Raw genomic sequence first — 20,154 nt, 5'->3', positions numbered from 1 at the left:
ACTTCATTTTTATCAGCATAAGTTGCAACTTCACACAATGGCTATGTGTCTCCCCTTACGATAGAGACACCACCTGTGTGAAGGAAGATGGCGCGTGTTGGATGTAATGGCAGCTCAAGGCTAAGGGTCCACACAGCTGCAGAATGCATGAGGGATGTTCGTAGGAGGCATCAAAGAAGCAACAAGGAGATGCTGCAGGGCCTTGGTCACCACTTCCATGTGCACACAGCTGACTCCTGGCACCAGAAGCCACAGAACTGCATGAAAAGAGACTCCAGATGTGGAGGGGGCACATGCTGGACATCCCCATATAGGCTGGGGGATGCTGACACCCAAGCTACCAAGGTGCAGGAACAGGTGTCAAGATGGCCACCTGCTATTTGGAAGAGGCAACCCAGGGCACAGTGGAGCTGGATGAGAATTCGTGCCTGGAGACAGAATTTATGGACAGGGTCCTGGACCACTTGGCATCCACATACAACACCACTGACTGGTACCAGCACTGCCTCCTGCAGAGAGCCCATAGCCCTCCTGGCCAGTTTGCTGGTTTGTGTTAATTGGGAAGAGGGACTAAGCTGAGACGCAGGCAACTTTGAACAGATTTTCTTTATTAAGTACATGAAATGTTTGGCAGCTGCAACATTTTCTTAAACTGAGGCATGTCTCTGCCTTGCACCGCATTCCCCTGTACCCTGGTGTGTGCCCCTGGGGGGGAGGTGAGATGGGGAGAAAGCTTTGGCTGTGGGCAGCACTGCCTAGGATGCAGGGCCACAGGAGCCCAGGGCAAGAGACCCAATGCCTAATGTCAGTGCATAGGCACTTGAAGCCCTTCAGCCCCACTCATATGGGGAGGGCTTCCAGTTCTCAAGGGTGAAGAGGTAGTCAGCCCAGGCTTTATGGATCCAGACTGCCAGCTGCTGTGTGGGTCCAACACCCCCAGCATCAGCAGGGGGCTTTCCCTCTCCCTCATCCCTTCACTGAAAATGCTCAAGCTGCTATGACCAGTCCGCATGCTGTGCCTCCTCAGCTCAGACTTCATGGAAGACCTTCCCCCTGATCTCACAAATGCTGTGGAGGATATATGCGGCAATGCTGAGTTGTGTCAGGTTCTCTTCATCCACCTTAAGGTGCATGCTGACAGCCCACCAGCACAACTTGTGGCAGCTGAAGGCACATTCCACCATTGTGCAGCATTTGCTGAGGCAGTAGTTGTAGTACTCCTTCCAGTGGTCTAGCTACTTCCCACAGGGCTTCATGAGCCAGGGCATGAGGGGGTAGACTGGGTCACTGATGACGAGGTAGGGATGATGTTGTCAAGGATGAAATTGGAGACCCTGGGAGCATAGCACCTGCTCTCCATCAGCCTGGAGAGCAAGGAGTTGCAGAAGACACAGGTATCACAGGCACTGCCCACCCAGCCAGAGAAATGTTGGTGAAGCAGCCCCGGTGTTTGACAATGCCCTGTAGGACAATGGAGAAGTAGACCTTGTGGTTGATGAACACCTGCATGGCCCGGGCCAGGCAGAGGATGAGAAACCAATGTGGCAGAATCTGGGAACCACCTCCTGCGGGTTAACAAGGTGGATGAAGCAGTTGGGCAGGATGTGCTGGATGACCAGGCACACCTCCCGGAAAGCCTGTCCAGCCGTGGTCTTGCCCACACCGAATTAGTTGGAGATGTAGCAATAACTGCTGGGGGTGACCAGCTTCATGATGGCAATGGCCACCTGCTTCTCTGGAGTATGGTCTCATGCTGACATCCTAGCACGTAATGTTGTGAGCCAGGTGGACAACAGTATCCATGAAGGTGGCTGAATGCATGTAGAAGGTCTAAACCCACTGTTCATCATCGCAGGTGCCCAGAACAATTTGCTCCCACCAGTCGCGGTTGGCAGCACGGACCCAAAACTCGATGGTCTGGAGATGGTGCTGGAGCACCATGGCATCCTGGGTGGCCTTGTCCTCACTGGTCACATGAAAGTCAGTGACCAAGTCCAGGATGCTTGACAGGCACAGGGTATGGTAGGTGGTCCCACACAAGATGTCTGGCTGCTGGCACGGAGGCATGGAAGTGCATGCTGTGGTGACCAGCTACTGCATCATGTCCAGGTGGGTGCATGTGATATTCTGCAGTCTCTGGCAAGAGTCATGCAGGGCAACAAGCAGGACACATTGCAGCTCCTAGGTCTCAATGCTTAGGCATGGGCAACGGGATGCCATGTCAGGGTGTTGGCAGGCTGGTACACAGAGGCATATGCAAGTTATGATGGAGGGCACACACTCTGAGGCCTTCCTGGAAGCCTAGGGCTTGGCACAGGGGAGGGTTCAAAATGATGTCTCACAGGGTTGGGGTGTGCTCGCACATGCCTGGCAGCCAATCAGGCATGGCCTCAGCACTTGGCTGTGTTCAGCAGTCTCTGGCAGCCAGGGGAGCCTATGTGGTCTCCTGGGAGGAGTGCAGGAGCATCCCTAACCTACTAGCCTTGGACAGTGCAGGTAGCCTGCAAGTCCCCACGACCAAAAGGCAAATGTGTGTTCTGTTTGCTACAGATCTGACCTAGGCTGTTTACAGAAAACTGTGTAACTTTGATTCTGCCTCAAGCTTTTTTAATGTCTGTACCTAGCCTTAGAGTCACAAGAGTTCTTTTGCTCTTGCCACTTATTCCCTATATGAAGTCATAATACTTAGAGATAAGACATGACAACAAATGATTGAAGCAGACCTGCTAGTATACAGAGATGGAGTAAGTGGAATAACTTCTAAATAGGATATTTTCTATCACCTTTACAGGAAAAGCCAGCAACTCCGAGTAGTCAAAGTAGCTAATAAAGAGAGGTAAGGAATTAACCTCTAGTAGAACATGGGACAGACAAGCTCTAGGTTTTATTCTTAGTTGTGTCACAGACTACTTGCCTGGGCTTAGGTAGGTGATGTCACCTTTCTGGGTACATAGGATACCATTGTATTTTATGTAGGAATCACCATTGAGACTAATGGGGCAGTTGTATGATATAACTTTCTGGGCCTAAGTCTGTTATTTGTTTTAAAAATATTATCTACCTAACACAAATAAGTAGTCAGCTATATTGTTAAAGTATTTTGAAATCCTCCAAAAGAAGATTATACATATACATAGCTGTAAAGTATTGTTACGATACACTTTATTAAAATGTGAATGTTTTCAAAGGGCTGAATGATTCAGAAATGTCAACCCCCTAATAATTTCCTGCTTATGTGCTCTCTTTTTGTTAAGTTAGTTCTCTTTGTTCAACCATTCAATAAGACTATTGTTGCAAAGGAAAGGTCACCCCTAGATAAGAGACAAAGGATTTATTGATTCTGTGTTTAGATAATGCAGCCAAATTCTTGTTTTACATTTAAACACTTTCAGAAGTACCTTAATAGTAAAGATTCTTTATTTAATCAAATAATATATGGTGAAAGTACTTTTTTGTTTATTCAGAGAAGTTAATGTAAGTTGCTGGCAAGTTAAAGTCTTGGCCATGGGTAAGAGAGAAAAGATGGAAAGTTATTTCTGATGAACAAGTAATGTTCTTTCACATTTTTTTTAAATTTAGGCATACAGGCTAATTATTGGGTGTGGCTTTGTTATTTAAGAGCCAGAAGCAATATTTATGCCCATAAGAGTTCACTTGATCAGGAGGAAACTGTATAACCAGACTTTGTATTTTGGAATTTTCAAGGTCATTTTCACAGGTGCCATTTCTGAGAGCACTAGTAACAGGAATGCTAAAACAGCACATGCCATCATCTGCAGTCTATACAAATATAAGAAGGGATTGATTCATCATGGCCTTACACCTTCTCTACTTGTTTACAGAGATGCCAAGTGAGGGTTGTAAAAAAGAAACCCCTACAATTATCACTTTGCACTGATGCAAATAACTGTTTATAGTGCACTGCAGGCTCATTAATGAATTGAGAACAAGGTGAGGACTAAGGTGATATGCTTGCACTTGGTAGGGTTACTTCAGCTAATTGGTAAAAAGTGTTTATGCTGGATTCCTTCCTTAAAAGATCTTTCTTCTGTCTCTCCTAGTGAGGTATGAATAGCAGTTGGAAAAGGTGTGGTGTCAGAAACCTAAAAACAGAGCTATCGCTAACAATAACTCTGTATGGCAGGTCACAACCTCCCCATCTCAGTTTTCTAACTGAAAAATGAGGATAACAAGATCCACTTACCTAGTTTACCTCTCCTGTATGTGTTAATTAGATAGTGTTTGTAAAGCACCTGATAGAGGAAGAATAAAAATACTTCTGGCAAGTACTATTTGTGTTTATCTTTCATTGGCCTTCTTCTGATAACTTGTGTTAAGTAAGATATTTGGTATCCTATGAATTATCTTTTTGTTCTGTTTGTTTGTACAACATCTGGTACTGTGTGGTCCTGATCTGTGCAATGCCTAGTTGCTACAGCAGTAACATTGACATAGGAAAATGGGAGGTACCACATCAGAACAGACCATTGATCTCTTTACCAAAAAGTCTTTTGCCATTAGTGACCTGTGCCAGCTACTTCAGAGGAATGCATAAAATCTCCCCAACTGGAAAATATGCAATAATGCCCTGTAGGGAGTTTTTTCCTAACCTGGGTGTGTAGAAGTGGCTTGTGCACCAAGGCAAAAGGGGTAATATCCTATTCAGATTGTTAACCCTGCTAGCTTTTAATCTTTCTAGAAGATGTCAGCCACTTTTTACATTATGTAGAAGCCAAAGCATGTTACACAAGGGAGATAAAACCTTGTATCTGTTTATTGTAGCGCTAAAAATTACTGAAATATAAGAATAGATATCCTGAATAAGGGGGGTCTTTACATATAGTTATTTGCCTTAGAGAAGTCTCAAGTCAGCTGCTTTTAGTAATGACATACTGAAAATTCAGTCTTTTGCCCACTTATCAACATATGCTGCCCATCTTCTTTTTGAAGCATCTTAAGAGGATGTGCGGGTTTTAAAACCAAGAGGTTTCTAGCCCTGTATTTTATCTTGGGATCACAGAGGCAGTAAAAAGCTTGACCAACCTAATATACCCCTTGTATCTGTACTTCATGTTCCACTGCTTATGATCTTGTTAGCTCCTCCCAGTCCTGTTCTATCCTTCCCACCACACCAGAACTACTGGCAGGAGAGGAAACGTTTTGTTGAGTCCTCATACTACAGATCTCCTTTCTTCCCCCAGCACAACACTCTATAGTAGAGACCTATGCATTCTGCTCTTACTTCCTGGTCCTCTTTCCACTGCACTGACCTTTAGAAGAAAGAGTGAAATTAGATGATCTGATAAACAGAAAGAACCAGAAAAGCAGAAATAGAATCATATAAAATTAGGGCTGGAAGGGACCTTAGGAGGTCATCTAGTCCAACCCTCTGCTCAAAGCAGGTCCATTCCCAACTAGATCATCCCGGCCAAAGTTTTGTCTAGCCAGGTCTTAAAAACCTCCAAGGATGGAGAATCCACAACCTCTCTGGTTAACCTGTTCCAGTGTTTTACTACCATAACAGTGAGAATATTCTTCCTGTTATCTAACCTAAACATGCCTTGCTGCAACTTGAGACCGCTGCTCCTTGTTCTGTCATCTGCCACCACTGTGAACAGTCTAGCTCCATCCTCTTTGGAATCACTCTTCAGGTAGTTGAAGGCTACCATTAAATTCCCTCTCAGTCTTCTCTTCTCTAGACTAAATAAGCCCAGTTCCCTCAGCCTCTTCCTGAAAAGTCATATGCCCCAGCCCCCACACCGTTTTCATTGCCCTCCACTGGACTCTCCTCAATTTGTCTACGTCCTTTCTGTAGTGGGGGCCCCAAAACTGAACACAGTGCTCCAGATTTGGCTTGGCTAGTGCCGAATAGAAGAGAATAATCACACTGCTACCAATGCAGACCAGTATGCCATTAGACTTTTTGAAAACAAGGGCACACTGTTGGCTCATATTCAGCTGTAACACCCCAGTCCTTCTCTGCAGAGCTGCTGCCCAGCCAGTCAGCTCCCAGCATGAACTAGTGCATAGAACTGTTCTGTCCTAAGTGCAGGACTTGGCCTTGTTGAATCTCATGAGATTTCTTTTGGCCCAATCCTCCAATTTGTCTAGGTTACTCTGAATCCTAGCCCTACCCTCCTGTATATCTACTACCTACCCTAGCTTGATGTCATCTGCAAATTTGCTGAGGGTGCACTCTATGACATCTTCAAGGTTGTTGATGAAGATATTGAACAAAACCAGCCCCAAGACCCACCCCTGGGGCACTCCACTTGATACCAACTGCCAACTAGACATCAAGCCATTGATTACTACCCTCTGAGCCTGATGGTCCAGCCAGTTTTCTATCTACCTTACTATCCTCTATCCAACCTGTACTTCCTTGTGAGAATGTAAGGAGGGACTGCATCAAAAGCTTTACTAAAGTCAAGGTATATCACATCCATTGCTATCCCCACATCCATAAAGCCAGTCATCTCATCATAGAAGGCAATCAGGTTGGTCAAGCATGACTTGCCCCTGGTGAATCCATGTTGACTGTTCCAAATCACCTTCTCCTGCAAGTGCTTAGAAATGAATCCCTTGAGGACCTGCTCCATGATTTTTCTGCGAATGTCTGGGCTGTAATTCCCTAGATCCTCCTTTTCTCCTTTCTTAAATATAGGCACTATGTTTGCCCCTTTCCAATCATCTGGAACCTCGCCCAATTGACACGAGTTTTCAAAGATGATGGCCAGTGGCTCTGCAGTCACATCAGCCAACTCCCTCAGTACCCCCGGGTGCATCCCATCTGACCCCATGGACTTATATACGTCCAGGTTTTCTAAATAGTCCCTAACCTGTTCTTTCACCACTGAGGGCTGCTCACCTCCTTCTCAAACCGTGCTGCCCAGTGCAGTAGTCTGGGAGCTGACCTTACCTGTGAAGACTGAGGTGAAAAAGGCATTGAGCACTTCAGCCTTTTCTGCCTCCTCTGTCACTAGGTTGCCTTCCCCATTCAGTAAGGGACCCACGCTTTCCCTGATGTTTCTCTTGTTACTGACAAGTAGAAACCCTTCTTGTTACCCTTCATATCCCTTGCTAGCTGCAACTCCAATTGCACTTTGGCCTTCCTGACTTCATCCCTGCATGCCCGAGCAATACTCTTATATTCCTCCCTAGTTGTTTGTCCAAGTTTCCACTTCTGATAAGCTTCCTTTCTGTGATTTAGTTTAGTGAAAAATTCCTTGATAAGCCAAGCTGGTCTTCTGCCATACTTGCTAGTCTTCTTGCACATCAGGATGGTTTGTTTCTGTACTCCAAGTAAGGCTTCTTTAAAGTACAGCCAGCTCTTCTGGACTCCTCTCCCCATCAGTCTGGCTTCCCAGGGGATCCTGCCCATGAGTTCCCTCAGTGAGTCAAAGTCTGCTCTTCTGAAATCCAGGGTGCTTACTCTCTGCTGCCCTTCCTTCCTTTCCTCAGGATCCTGAACTCAATCACCTTGTGGTCACTGCTGCCTAAGTTGCCATCTACTAGCACATTTCCCATCAATTTATCCCTGTTTGTGAGCAGCAGGTCAGGAAGAGCACAGCCCCTAGTTGGCTGCCCCAGCACTTGCACCAGGAAGTTGTCCCCAACACTCTTCTAAAACTTCCTGGATTGCTTGTGCCTTGCTCTATTGCTGTCCCAGCAGATGCCAGGGTGATTGAAGTCCCCCATGAGAACCTGGGCTTGTGTTCAGGAAACTTCTGCTAGCTGTTCAAAGAAAGCTTCATTCACCACTTCCTCCTGGTCTGGTGGTCTATAGGAAACCCCCCATCACAACATCACCTTTGTTGCCCTCTCCTCTGACCCTAACCCAGAGATTTTCAACAGTGGATCTTCAGGTTTTATATGAAGCACAACTCTTCCTCCTCTTTTCTGCTGCCTGTCCTTCCTGACCAGTTTGTACCCATCCATGACAGTGCTCCAGCCATGCGAACTATCCCACCAAATCTCTGTTATTCCAATCACGTCACAGTTTTGTAGCTATGCAAAGACTTCCAATTCTTCCTGCTTGTTTCCCAGGCTCTGTGCATTTGTGTACAGACACCTGAGGTAACTAGCCAATTGCCCTACTTCCTCAGGAAGAATGAGAACACCTCCCTGCTGCCCCCTCTGGCTTGCTCTTCCTCCAGGTCTCCCACTTCCCCACTTACCTCAAGGCTTTAGTCACCATCCCCTGGCAAACCTAGTTTAAAGCCCTCCTCACTAGATTAGCAAGCCTGTATGTGAAGATGCTTTTCCTTCTCTCCGTCAGGTAGATCCCATCTCTTCCTAGCAATCTTTCTTCTTGGAACATCATCCCGTGGTAAAAGATGCCAAAACTCTGCTGGCGACACCAGCACACAAATGAAGGGGTCTCCCATACTCCAGAATTTGCTTTTTTATCATCCACAAGTCCTCTCTGAATATGTATAACTAGAAACCTAGCTGAAAACCAGCTGAAGTCAAATCTCCCATTAAGTTCAATGGCTTTGGGTCAGGTACTCTACCATCTAAACCAGTGATTCTCAAACAGGGTGCTGTGAGATCCTTTTAAGGGTACTACACAATATTGGCACTGTTAGGTGTGCAAACACCTATATGTGATTGACAAGATAAACCCAGAAATTTGAAACAGTAATCTGTAGTGTCAAAAACATTCTGACTTTTTGTGGTCTTTCTGATTTTTTGCAACAGAAAAATCACTCTATCCATTTTTCTACAGTCAAAAAACGAATGAAATCTAAGAGCTAGAATTTTGTGAGTAATGCCTTGAGTCTAGAAAGGTTGAGAACCACTAACTTTTAGTGTTGCTGCTCAGAAGAAGGGCTGTGTTCTTCTTCCATGAGTCTCTGGGCATGTCTACACAAGACGGTCCCTGAGCAGTAGCCTGATACTACTGTGTAGTATCGTGTGGCAAAAACTGTGACATGATGCTACTGCACAGTGGTATTAGGCTACTGTGCAGTAGGATCACAAAAAAGGCATTTGCTGGTGCTACTGCACAGTAACTTGGGTTACTGCTTATTTAGTTAGTACTTGTTTATACAAATACTAAATAAATGTGCAGTAACTACTGTGCAGTAGTGTCTCATGTAGATGTGGCCTTGGGAATGATCAGTGTCTTCAATGTTACCCTAGTCAGCAAAATCCAGAAAAGAAAACCCTACCTTTGGGGAGAAAGCACTGTCCAATTACCTAGTTCCATAGTAGGTATGCTATGAAGCTAGCATGACTTGCCCATGGGTCTATGAATTTCTGCAGGTTAAGGGGCCTTGGCATTACATTAGAGTGTACTCTTGCAAAGTTTGGTTTGTCTTTAACTGGGTCTAGCAGACACTGAAGCCAATTAGTACCTTGCAGAATTGGAACCCTTTAATGCTGAATTAAAATTCTGTTCAAAACTAAACATATGTTTTTCTTCACACTCAATCTAGTTTTCCAGGTTTTGAAAAAAACATTGCGGGAGTGGAATCCAATGAATTTATTAATGAGCTGGCTAAGTGTGGGACTATTAATATCTTCTGGTAGATTTATTTGTGTGTTATTTTTATTCTTTGCTTGACACACTAAAATAAACAGATGTTTTGAAGCTTTCCACTGAAAATATTGCAGTATGTTAAGTCCCACTTGAATAGATTGTGAATATTAGTATATTTTAGAAAACGGGTATATACTTGGTATAAATTACTTAAAAAATGCTTCATGCATAAAGAATTGATTTCAGATTGGACTAATAGCACTAAAAAGCAAGCATCTTAGGTTTCTCGTTTAGTATTTGTGAACTTTTGATTTTAGCTGAAAATATGAATAGAGGAAAAAAGGTACAGTAAATTGAAATAAATGTATTAAATTATTGTGTGTTAAGGATCACATCACCATTCCATTTTATGACTTAAATATAAGTGTGTGTCTTTGGCTAGAATTATAAAATATGAATGTTTTTATCTATGTACAAAGCTTTCATAATCATCATGACCTGCACATACCATGCTTTATTAAGAATGTTTTCTATAAAACTTTAATACATAGAATCATAGAAAATTGGGGTTGGAAGGGACCTCAAGAGGTCATTTAGTTCAACCCCCTGCTCAAGCAGGACCATCCCCAACTATTTCATCCCAGCCAAGTCTTTGTCTAGCCCTGTCTTCAAAACCTCCAAGGATAGAGATTCCACAACCTCTTTGGGTAACCTATTCAAGTGCTTTACTACCCTCCTAGAGAGAGAGTTTTTCCTAATATCTAACCTAAACTTCCCTTGCTGCAACTTGAGACCATTACTCCTTGATTTATCAACTGCCACCACTTAGAACAGTGTATCTCCATCCTCTTTGAAACCGCCCTTCAGAAGTCAAATCCTATCAAATCCCCTCTCAGTCTTCTCTTCTCCAGAGTAAATAAGCCCAATTCCCTCAGCCTCTTCTCATAAGTTATGTGCCCCAGCCCCCTCACCATTTTTGTTGTCCTATGGACTCTCTCCAATTTGTCTACATACTTTCTGTAGTGGGGGCCCAAAACTGGACACAATACTCCAGATGTGGCCTAGCCAGTGCCAGATAGAGGGGAATAATCAATTCCCTCAATCTGCTGGAAATTCTTCTACAAATGCAGCCCAGTATGCTGTTATCCTTCTTGCCACCAAGGGCACACTGTTAGCTCATTGTTTAGCTTCTTGTCCACTGTAACCCCCAGGTCCTTTTCTGCAGAGTTGTAGCTTAGCCAGTCTGTTCTCAACCTGTATCAGTGCATGGGATTGTTCTGTCCTGAGTGCAGGAGTTCACAGTTGTCCTTACTGAACCTCATTAAATTTCTTTTAGTCCAGTCTTCCACTTTGAATCCTAGCCCTGTACTCCAATGTATCTGCTACCTCCCCCAGCTTGCTGTCATCTGCAGATTTGCTGAGGATACACTCTATGACATTTTCCAGGTCACTGATGAAGATATTGAACAAAACCAGACCCAGGACCCAACTTGGGGCACTCCGCTTGATACCAACTGACAACTAGACATTGAGCCATTGATTACTACCCTCTAAGCCCGATACTCCAGCCAGTTTTCTATCCACTTTACAGTCCATTCATCCAACCTGTATTTCCTTGTGAGAATGTTATGAAAGACTGCATCAAAAGCTTTACTAAAGTAAAGGTATATCACATCCACTGCTCTCCCCACATCCATAGAGCCAGTCATCTCATCATCGAAGGCAATCAGGTTGGTCAAGAATGACTTGCACTTGCTGAATCCATGCTGACTGTTCCTAATCACCTTCTCCTCCAAGTGTTCCTCCACTGTATCCACTCACCTCCTTCCCAAACTGTGCTGCTAGGTGCAGTTGTCTGGGAGCTGACCATGCCTGTGAAGAATGAGGTGAAAAAGTCATTGAGTATTTCAGCCTTTTCTGCATCATCTCTTACTAGGTTGCCTCCCCCATTCACACTTTTCCTGATCATCCTCTTGTTGACATACTTACAGAAACCTTTCTTGTTACTCTTCATGTCCCTTGCTAGCTGCAACTCTAATTGTGCTTTGGCCTTCCTGATTTCATCCCTGCATTCCCAAACATTACTCTTATACTCCTTCCTTGTCATTTTCCAAGTTTCCACTTCTTGTAAGCTTCCTTTTTGTGTTTTAGCTCACTGAGGAGCTTCCTGCATAGCCAAGCTGGTCTGCTGTCATACTTGCTGGTCTTTCTGCACATCGGGATCGTTTGGTCCTGCGCCCTCTGTAAGGTTTCTTTTAAAATACAACCAGCTATCCTGGACCCAAGGGAAAAAGGAGTTCCCTGAATCAGTCAAAGTCTGTTTTTTTGATGTGCAGGGTCATTACTCTGCTGTTGTCCTTCCTTTCTTTCCTTAGGATTCTGAACTTATTCATCTTGTGGTTGCTGCTGCCCAAGTTGACATCCACTACTACATTCCCCACCAATTTTCCCCTGTTTGTGAGTAGCAGGTCAAGAAGAATATGGCCTCTAGTTGGCTTCTCCAACACTTGCACTAGGAAGTTGTCACAAACACTCTCCAAAAACAACCTGGATTGCCTGTGCACTGCTGTATTGCCCTCCCATCAGATGACAGGGTGATTGAAGCCCCCCATGAGAACCAGGGCCTGTATTCGGGAAACTTCTGCTAGCTGTTTGAAAAAAGCCTCATCCACCTCATCCTCCTGGTCCGGTGGTCTCTAGCAGACCCCCACCATGACATCACCCTTGTTTCTCTCTCCTCTGACCTGAACCCATGCTGATCTGAAGTCTGTGATAGTCCTCAGATTGATTGATCTTACTGCTGCAATATTGAAATCTTTCCTCACTCCTTATTGTGAGAATGGACTATAGTCTAACTTTGTTCCCTGCATGCTCAGAACTTCAATTTGCTTATCTTAGTACTACATGATTCTCAAACTAATACAAAAACTGAACTTGACTACTAACATTGCCCATATTTACAAATATTAATTCATATTAATTGTCATGCATCCATAGGTGCTTCACAAACAGGTCCAGGGAGGTGATTCTCCCTCTCTACACGGCACTGGTCAGGCCACAGCTGAAGTACTGTGTCCAGTTCTGGACGCTGCAGTTCAAGCGGGATGCAGACAACCTGGAGAGGGTCCAAAGAAGAGCCACTCATCTGATTGGAGGCCTGCATGGAAGGCCCTAGGAGGAAAGGCTAAGGGACCTTAACCTTTTCAGCCCCTCCAAGAGAAGGTTGAGAGGGGACCTTGTGGCAGCGTACAAATTCGTAAGTGGGGAGCAACACGAAGTAGGCAATGATCTGTTTACCAGGGCACCCCCTGGAATAACAAGGAACAATGGCCATAAGCTACTGGAGAGTAGGTTTAGACTGGACATTAGAAAAAAGTTCTTCATGGTCAGGGTTGCCAGGATCTGGAATGGGCTTCTAAGGGAGGTGGTGCTCACCCCATCCTTGGGGGTCTTCAAGAGGAGACCGGACAGGCACCTGGGTGGGATCACATGATCCCAAGTTTGGTGATCCTTTTCTTGCCTGCTAGAGGCAGAGGGTTGGACTAGATGGGCCATTGAGGTCCCTTCCGACCCTGGAATCTATGAATATGTAGATAACATTTACATGAAAATACAGGCAACAATACAAAAGCAAGGCAATTCAAAGAGATAAAAGTCAAACCTAGGCTAACATGACTGACTTCCATGTTAAAGAATCTCTATGGGGTCACCCTTGTGTTCTTATATCGAATTTGGTAAATTTAGGCCTGGTGTAACTCCACTTAGTGGAGTTGAGTCAAGGTTGAACTTGCTTCAATATGTACTTAAGTATTTGGGTACAACAGCATGACTTAAGACTCCCTAGCAAATGAAACAAAGGTATTCTTACCCACCACATGTTTTTATATTTTTAAAGTGTGACACTTTAACATTTGAATGAGTAAAGTTTAAGCATTTTAATCCCTGCTCAGGTGCCTTAGTAGCCAGATTGTCAAAGGTTCTGAACACATGCACCTATCATTGACGTCCCAGAGTTTGGTGACCTCCCACTGAAATCTCTTTTTTTATTCTTTACCTTTAAGAATCTAACTTTAGTTGTCTAAATTTATATTTAGGCATCTAAGTAACTGACCTGATTGTCAAATGTACTGAGGCAGAGTTCCCTACTGCTTGAATTTCTCATATGGGAGCACACTCGAAAATGAAGCTGCCATTGTAAGTATATAAATGTAAGAGCTTCCCAGTTTACCAATATGGTCCATTATATTTATTCTTCCTATTAAATGTATATGTATTATCTCATGACAGTAGACACTGAATTGTGTAAACATGTAAGCCTGGACTGTTTAAATGTGGTAAGAAAATGTTAAGGATCATGAAACAAGAATGAGAAAGCCATAAGGGAAATACAGAGTGCCTGAGTTGGGGACTAACATAGGAGAGATGGGAGTGAAGAGGGGAGCGCAACTAGGTTACATGGATACAATATTAGACATCTAAGCCTGGGGGTGGAGCTGTTTATACCCAACTGCCCTTTTTAAAAGTTAGCTTTACTTATTAACTCATCATATTGGTGACTCATGTTCATTTTGGAGTCGACTACGACTCCAAGATCCCTTTCCGCAGTTGTGCAACTTAGAATGGTACCTCCCAGGCTATAGGAGTGTTGCTGATTCTTCCTCCCTAGGGGCAACACATGACACTTATCTTTGTTTTAAACTGCATCCTATTCTGTTCAGCCCATTTCCCCAGCCTGTCCAAATCAGCCTGGATTCATTCTCTGCCATCTACTTTGTGTACCTCCCCCTATAGTTTGGTGTCATCAACAAACTTGGACAGGGTGCTTTCTACTCCCTCATCCAAGTCACTAATGAAGATACTGAATAGTACCAGTCCCAGGACAGAGCCTTGGAGGACTCCACTGCCTACATTTCTACAGGTAGAAACTGACCCGTCCTCCACCACTCTCTGGGTGTGTCCCATAAGCCAATTTTCTACCCACCAGACCATGTAATAATCTACATTGCAACTGTTTAGTTTATTTATAAGAATTGGGTGTGACACAGTGTCAAATGCCTTTTTAAAATCTAAGTAAATAACATCTACCTCTATTCCTTCATCCAAGCATTTTGTGACCCAGTCGTAAAATGAAACCAGGTTAGTCAGGCAGGATCTGCCTGCTGATTGTCCCTTACCATTATTTTATCCTCTGGTCCCCCATAAATGTGATCCTTAACAATTTTCTCAAAGGTCTTCCCAAGGATAGAGGTGAGACTAACCGGCCTATAGTTACCCGGTTCCTCCTTCCCCCGCTTCTTGAAAATAGGGACCACATTAGCCCTTTTCCTATCTTCTGGGACCTGTCCTGAGCGCCACAAGTGCTCAAACAGTTGTGCCAGCAGCTCCGCTATGACTCCAGCTAATTCCCTAAGTACCCTAAGATGAAGATCATCAGGGCCTGTTGACTTAAATACATTCAACCCCTCCAGGTGCCCCTTTACTAGGTCAGCACAAACAGTTGATGGGTTGGTATCTATACTGGGCTTACCTAAAATCCAATGGGATGTGTATTTGTATCTGTGTCCAGGAACTGGGATGCAAAGAAATCTTTTAGAAGCTCTGCTTTGACCATCCTATCTGTTACCAGTTGCCCTAGTTCATCCTGAAGGGACCCTAAGTTACCCTGCACTTTCTTTTTGCTTCCCATGTACTTAAAGAATTACTTTTTGTTATCCTTAACTTTTGCTGCCAGCCTAAGCTCCATTTCTGCTTTGGCTCCCTTTAATTAATTATGCCTTCTGGCTGAGCCCCCCAGATGCTTGTGTTCTCTTGCAAAACTACCTAGTTTCCCCTTGCAGGCATGTAGCATTCTAGCCTGCAAGGGGTCATGCTTGGAACTGCCAGGAGTGAGATGCAGGGGGTGCCACATGCATATGGCCAGGAAAACAGCCAGGCAGCATGGAGAGAAGCTCCCTGCAGGTAAGTCTATGGAGGAGAAGGGGAATGGCAGGGGGCAGGCAGATTGAGGACCCCCAGTGAGGGAGGGAGAGAGTGAGGTAGGAGCAGGGCCAGGGGCTGGGGCTAGGGGCACTGCCCAGCCAGGGGGGTGCACGGGATCCAGGGCCGGGGCAGGGAGTGGGACAGAGCCATGGGCAGCCTATTCAATGAGCTTTAGTTCAAGCACCCCCGCTGCCATTTTTAATCACCGGGATGCTGATTATGTGATGAATCCTAGAGGCTGTTGGAGTGTGCCAAAAAAAAGGTTTATTTATGTCAGTACATTTTAAAGTACTAACATAAATAAACCTTTTTTTGGTGTGCTGCAGCAGCCTCTGACCTCACATGTAACCAATTTGGTTAACGGATTAGTAGTGGCCAATATGGATGGTTAAAAATCGAGCATTGGTATTGGCCAAGAAAATCTTTATCAGTGCACCCCTACCTGAGACTGATTAGCAATCATCAACTTTAGGGTTGATATTTAACAGCAGCAAAAATGACCTAGCACCAGCCAGTTTCAGGTTACTATTAGTATCGTTGTCTAATGAAAAGCTGAGTATTCTTATTAGACACTGGACCTTTGCATTGGTTCCGTCAAAGGTAAACCACACTCCATATCTTGCTGCATCTGTTGATAAAACATAGTATGATACTGCATGGCACTGCAAGAATGTGGTTATGCTATTTCTGGGAGCTACCTTCTGATCCAGAAGTGCAGGATCAGGCACTTCTATGGTACTGCAGCCCAGTCAGCTAACTCATTTTGCCTCTGGGCTATGAAGGCAGCTATAGTAAATACCTCTGCTGAAAGGCAACGCTGACTGTATTCACACAACACTGTGTCCAGGTTATACTACTTCTAGTTCTGAAGGTAGCGGTAGGTTACCTTGCAAGCAGGAAGCACATAGCCACATTCACGAGGCAGTGCTAATTAGTTCTGCTTCTCAGCAGAGTTATTAGCTGTATCAGGACAAAGTAACTAGAACTGGATGTTTTAAATTACTTCCAGTTCTACAGATCTGTGGAGTGTCTGGGACTAGATCCTAGATTTTGCCTCCTGAGAGTTGGTTGCCTTACCTTGGTATGTATACTAAACAAAATATTAATCTATGCCTTGCACACCCAGATGTAAGTAGAAATAGCTGTCTAAAGTGAGTGGAGGAAGGAAACCTAACAAGTAAAAGAAAAATAAAGAAACATATGGTTCCCTGAGGTTCTGAAAGATCATTTTCAGAAAATATATAGACTTGTCCAATATTCTTTGTGTTAATCACCTCAGATTATTATTTCTTCTTTCTCTTGTGACAGAACATATGTAAGTAACCCCCTTTTATATTGATCTTTTCTATTCAAAAGTAAAGGAAAAAATCTCCAATAGAAAAGGAACATCTAAGATTCTTAGTCAACTTCTTATTGGTAACATAATGGCATCAAAGTTAGTAGTTGAACTCATTCTTAAGGATGTTGCATTTACACATCTAACACCAAATTCAGTAAAAGAAATAAGTATTCTCTAAGATATTGATATTTTAATCTGGCTGAATCCCATAGATGGGATAACAAAAGGGCACAGCAAATTCAAGTGAGGAATCTATGCTTTCTCTCTAGTGTATTGTACCAGCGGTGATGTGTAGGGGGTGCATGTGCACACCCTGAGATTGGCAGTGCATCCCCTGACAGAAGTGCTGACGACACTATCAGTGGCACCTGTGGGCGGTTGCTGCTCACCACCCTTTCCCCCTCACTGCCGATACTGCCAGCGGTGTCTGCAGGCAGTCCCCAATCGCCACTGGCAGCAGCCCCCCACTCCCCCCGGCCGCCTGCCGATGCTGCCAGCAGCATCTGCGGGTGGTCGCCGACTGCTGGTTGGCACTCGCTGTCACCACCCCCGTTGCTGCCACCACTGTGGCCGCCTGCAGGAGATCCCTGTTTGTCACCACCATGCCCCTGCCACTGACACTGCCACCACCTGTGGGCGGTTGCCATGCCCCCCCAGGCTCCAGGGACTTCATGTATTGTACCATCATGAAAAACCACAACCTTTTCAGTGGAAATAATTTATGTGCTGACCTTTTCATGGGTTTTGTCTATCCAGTTATAAAACTGAGTCACAATCGTAACAAAATTGGAAATGGATTTGCCCTGTTGGACAAAATTGTACTAACATACTCTTCAAGGGGCTTAAGGAAGAAATATATCCTTCTGTCTGAGATTTGCCTGAAACTATTAGTAGTAGAAGGTGCAATAGGAGATGCCCTAAAGGCTCTTATATTGTGGGTACTCTAACCATGTTCCTGGCTGCTCTACCTACTTATACTTCATCTTTGCTTGGTACGTCTCCTTCTTGGGGCTGTACTGGCTTTGACCATTTCAACAGTGGAGAGAGACCAATTTGTGCTACTGCAGTCTCCTTCCAGGTTGACCTTTCTGTCTCTGGATCTGACAGGCAAGTCTCTTTGTTGCTGAATCAGGCCCTTTGTGTATATGCTTTGTGATAATTATGATTTGAATCATTTAAGTGGTTTTTTTAAGATACAGTTTCCCAGAAAATGAAAGGTTCTGCAGATGCCTTTTGGTTCAAGGAGTTTCACCAACTGGTCTTCAGTCTGTAACTGTTCTATTATGAGTGTGTGACATGAAGGGGGAAGCCTTTGGGAATCATCAATCAACTATTTGCAGCCTGAGACCTAAGAACGCCTAGGTTAAAAAAAAGGATGGGGTGGGGAAGGTATTTCTTTTGTGCTTTCAGCAAATATGACAGAAGTGAGGCAAACACCACCTAAAGTAGGACACCAGCACACATTCATATTTAGTTATAAACAAGTTGAGTTCAGTGTTTGCTTATTCCCCAGAATGGCCATACGTCCTGTTATAGTCAATATACATTTCAAGGGGAACTGATGTTCTGCAGCTATGTAATTTCATTCATATCAGCTGTTACCCTGACACAAGGATAAGCTTTGGCACTCACAGGGCAGAAATGGGCCCTGAGTCCATTCTGAAAAATTTGGCCCCCTATAAATATTCTGGATGCAAAATACGGCTCTTCACTAGTGGCACTGTTCTTTTAAAGTTAAATGATTCTTCTTAAATATAAGATAAAGGCAACACTGCATATCTCATTGGTACTAGAATGGTGGTGACATCAAGTTTCCTAATCCAAAACTGACCTACTACTTTAGCAGTAACTACGTGAATTGAGCATGAGAAATCTGGGTGTAAGAATGGCCTCTGCTCTAATGACTCAGAAATACTTGGGGACATTAAACTTAGGTTTCTAGGGCAGGGATAAGGTATCCCCTATTATCTTTTTTCATAGAGATGGACTGGTGTCTGGCTTAAGAGAACTGTCTTCCTAAATTATCTTGAGAACCTGGGAAAAAAAACAATACTAGGTCCACCAGAACAAATCTCAAACTTATTAAAATTCTGAAATCCTGGCACCATCAAAGTTAGTAACAGTTTGGCATAGGACTCTACCTATGCTCTGAATAATAAAATATATTTTGAATTACAAGTATCCCATCTGCACTGTTGTTCAAGTAGATCAGATTCAACATGGGGAGAATTCCTACTAGCTAGCAATCTCAAATAACTTTAACTCAACCCAATTAAAGTACTATAAGTAGGGGTGTACCAATATATTGGTTGGCTATCAGATTGGCACTGATAAAAGGAGAAAGGACATTATCAGCTATCAGCTTTTTTTGGTTGTTGTAGTAGATAATTACAGCCGTATGCCTGGAGCACCCCGGCGAGCATAGTCTGGTCCCCACACCTCACTGCCGGCCCTAGCCCACAGCAGATTACAGGTCCCGGTGAGCAGAGGGAGGGGAAGGAGGTGCCAGGGAGTGGTCACAGGGTGCTGCTGTCAGCAACAAAGGGACTATTACCAGCTCCTGCTTCTGCTGCCACCATGGCAATGCCATAAGCTCAGCAGGGGCCTGAGCATTGGGGCTGGTGCAGAGACATTGGCCTGCGTGCAGGTGGGGTAAGGCACCACGCGAGGGACATTTTGCTCCATTGGGCACTGGGCACCTTTGCAAAAGTGGCTTCTCCTTCATGGTTGGAGGAACTCGGCTGTGCAGGGCCTGCCAGCAGTCAGGTAACAGCATGCTCTGGCACTCCAAACATGCCCAGCACCACTGTCCATGCAAGGGTCTGCCCCGCCTGCCTGGGATGGCAGCAGCATGGGCTACACAGGGAGTGGGACTGCAGGTAGGAGCCACAGATGAGTGGGCAATGTGTGTGAGAATAAAGCAGTCACTGCCTTCCTCATCAAAGGCCAGAGCAGGTTGGAGGCATGTGTGCACGTGTTATAAATGGAAAACAAACAAAAGAAAGGATTATTTATGTCAGTAGTTTAAAATGCCTTGCACTATTCTAATATTATAAAAGCCTTAGTCTGTCTGTCTGTAATGCTTTATTTGTACTCTGATTGGTTGTCTGAAACAACCAATCAGAGTGCTCCAAGAGCGTTCCAGACAGGAGGTGGTGGCAGTGGAGTGGACAGAGCGGAGGCGAGGCCAGTAGCACTGGCCTTTTTCCTCCCCCCAGCCCTGCTGCAGCGGCACACGGTGTTGGCCAAGGGGAATGGAGGGGAAGGCGGGGTAAGTGTCCCCCCCATTGCTCCTGGGAGGTGGCAGCACAGGGTGCTGGTGGCACAGTGCTGGCTTCGCCTCCCCACTCCG

This window comes from Alligator sinensis, unplaced genomic scaffold, assembly GCF_000455745.1.
Source record: "Alligator sinensis unplaced genomic scaffold, ASM45574v1 scaffold351_1, whole genome shotgun sequence".
Classification (NCBI taxonomy): Eukaryota; Metazoa; Chordata; order Crocodylia; family Alligatoridae; genus Alligator; species Alligator sinensis.
This window is presented reverse-complemented; position numbering follows the sequence as displayed.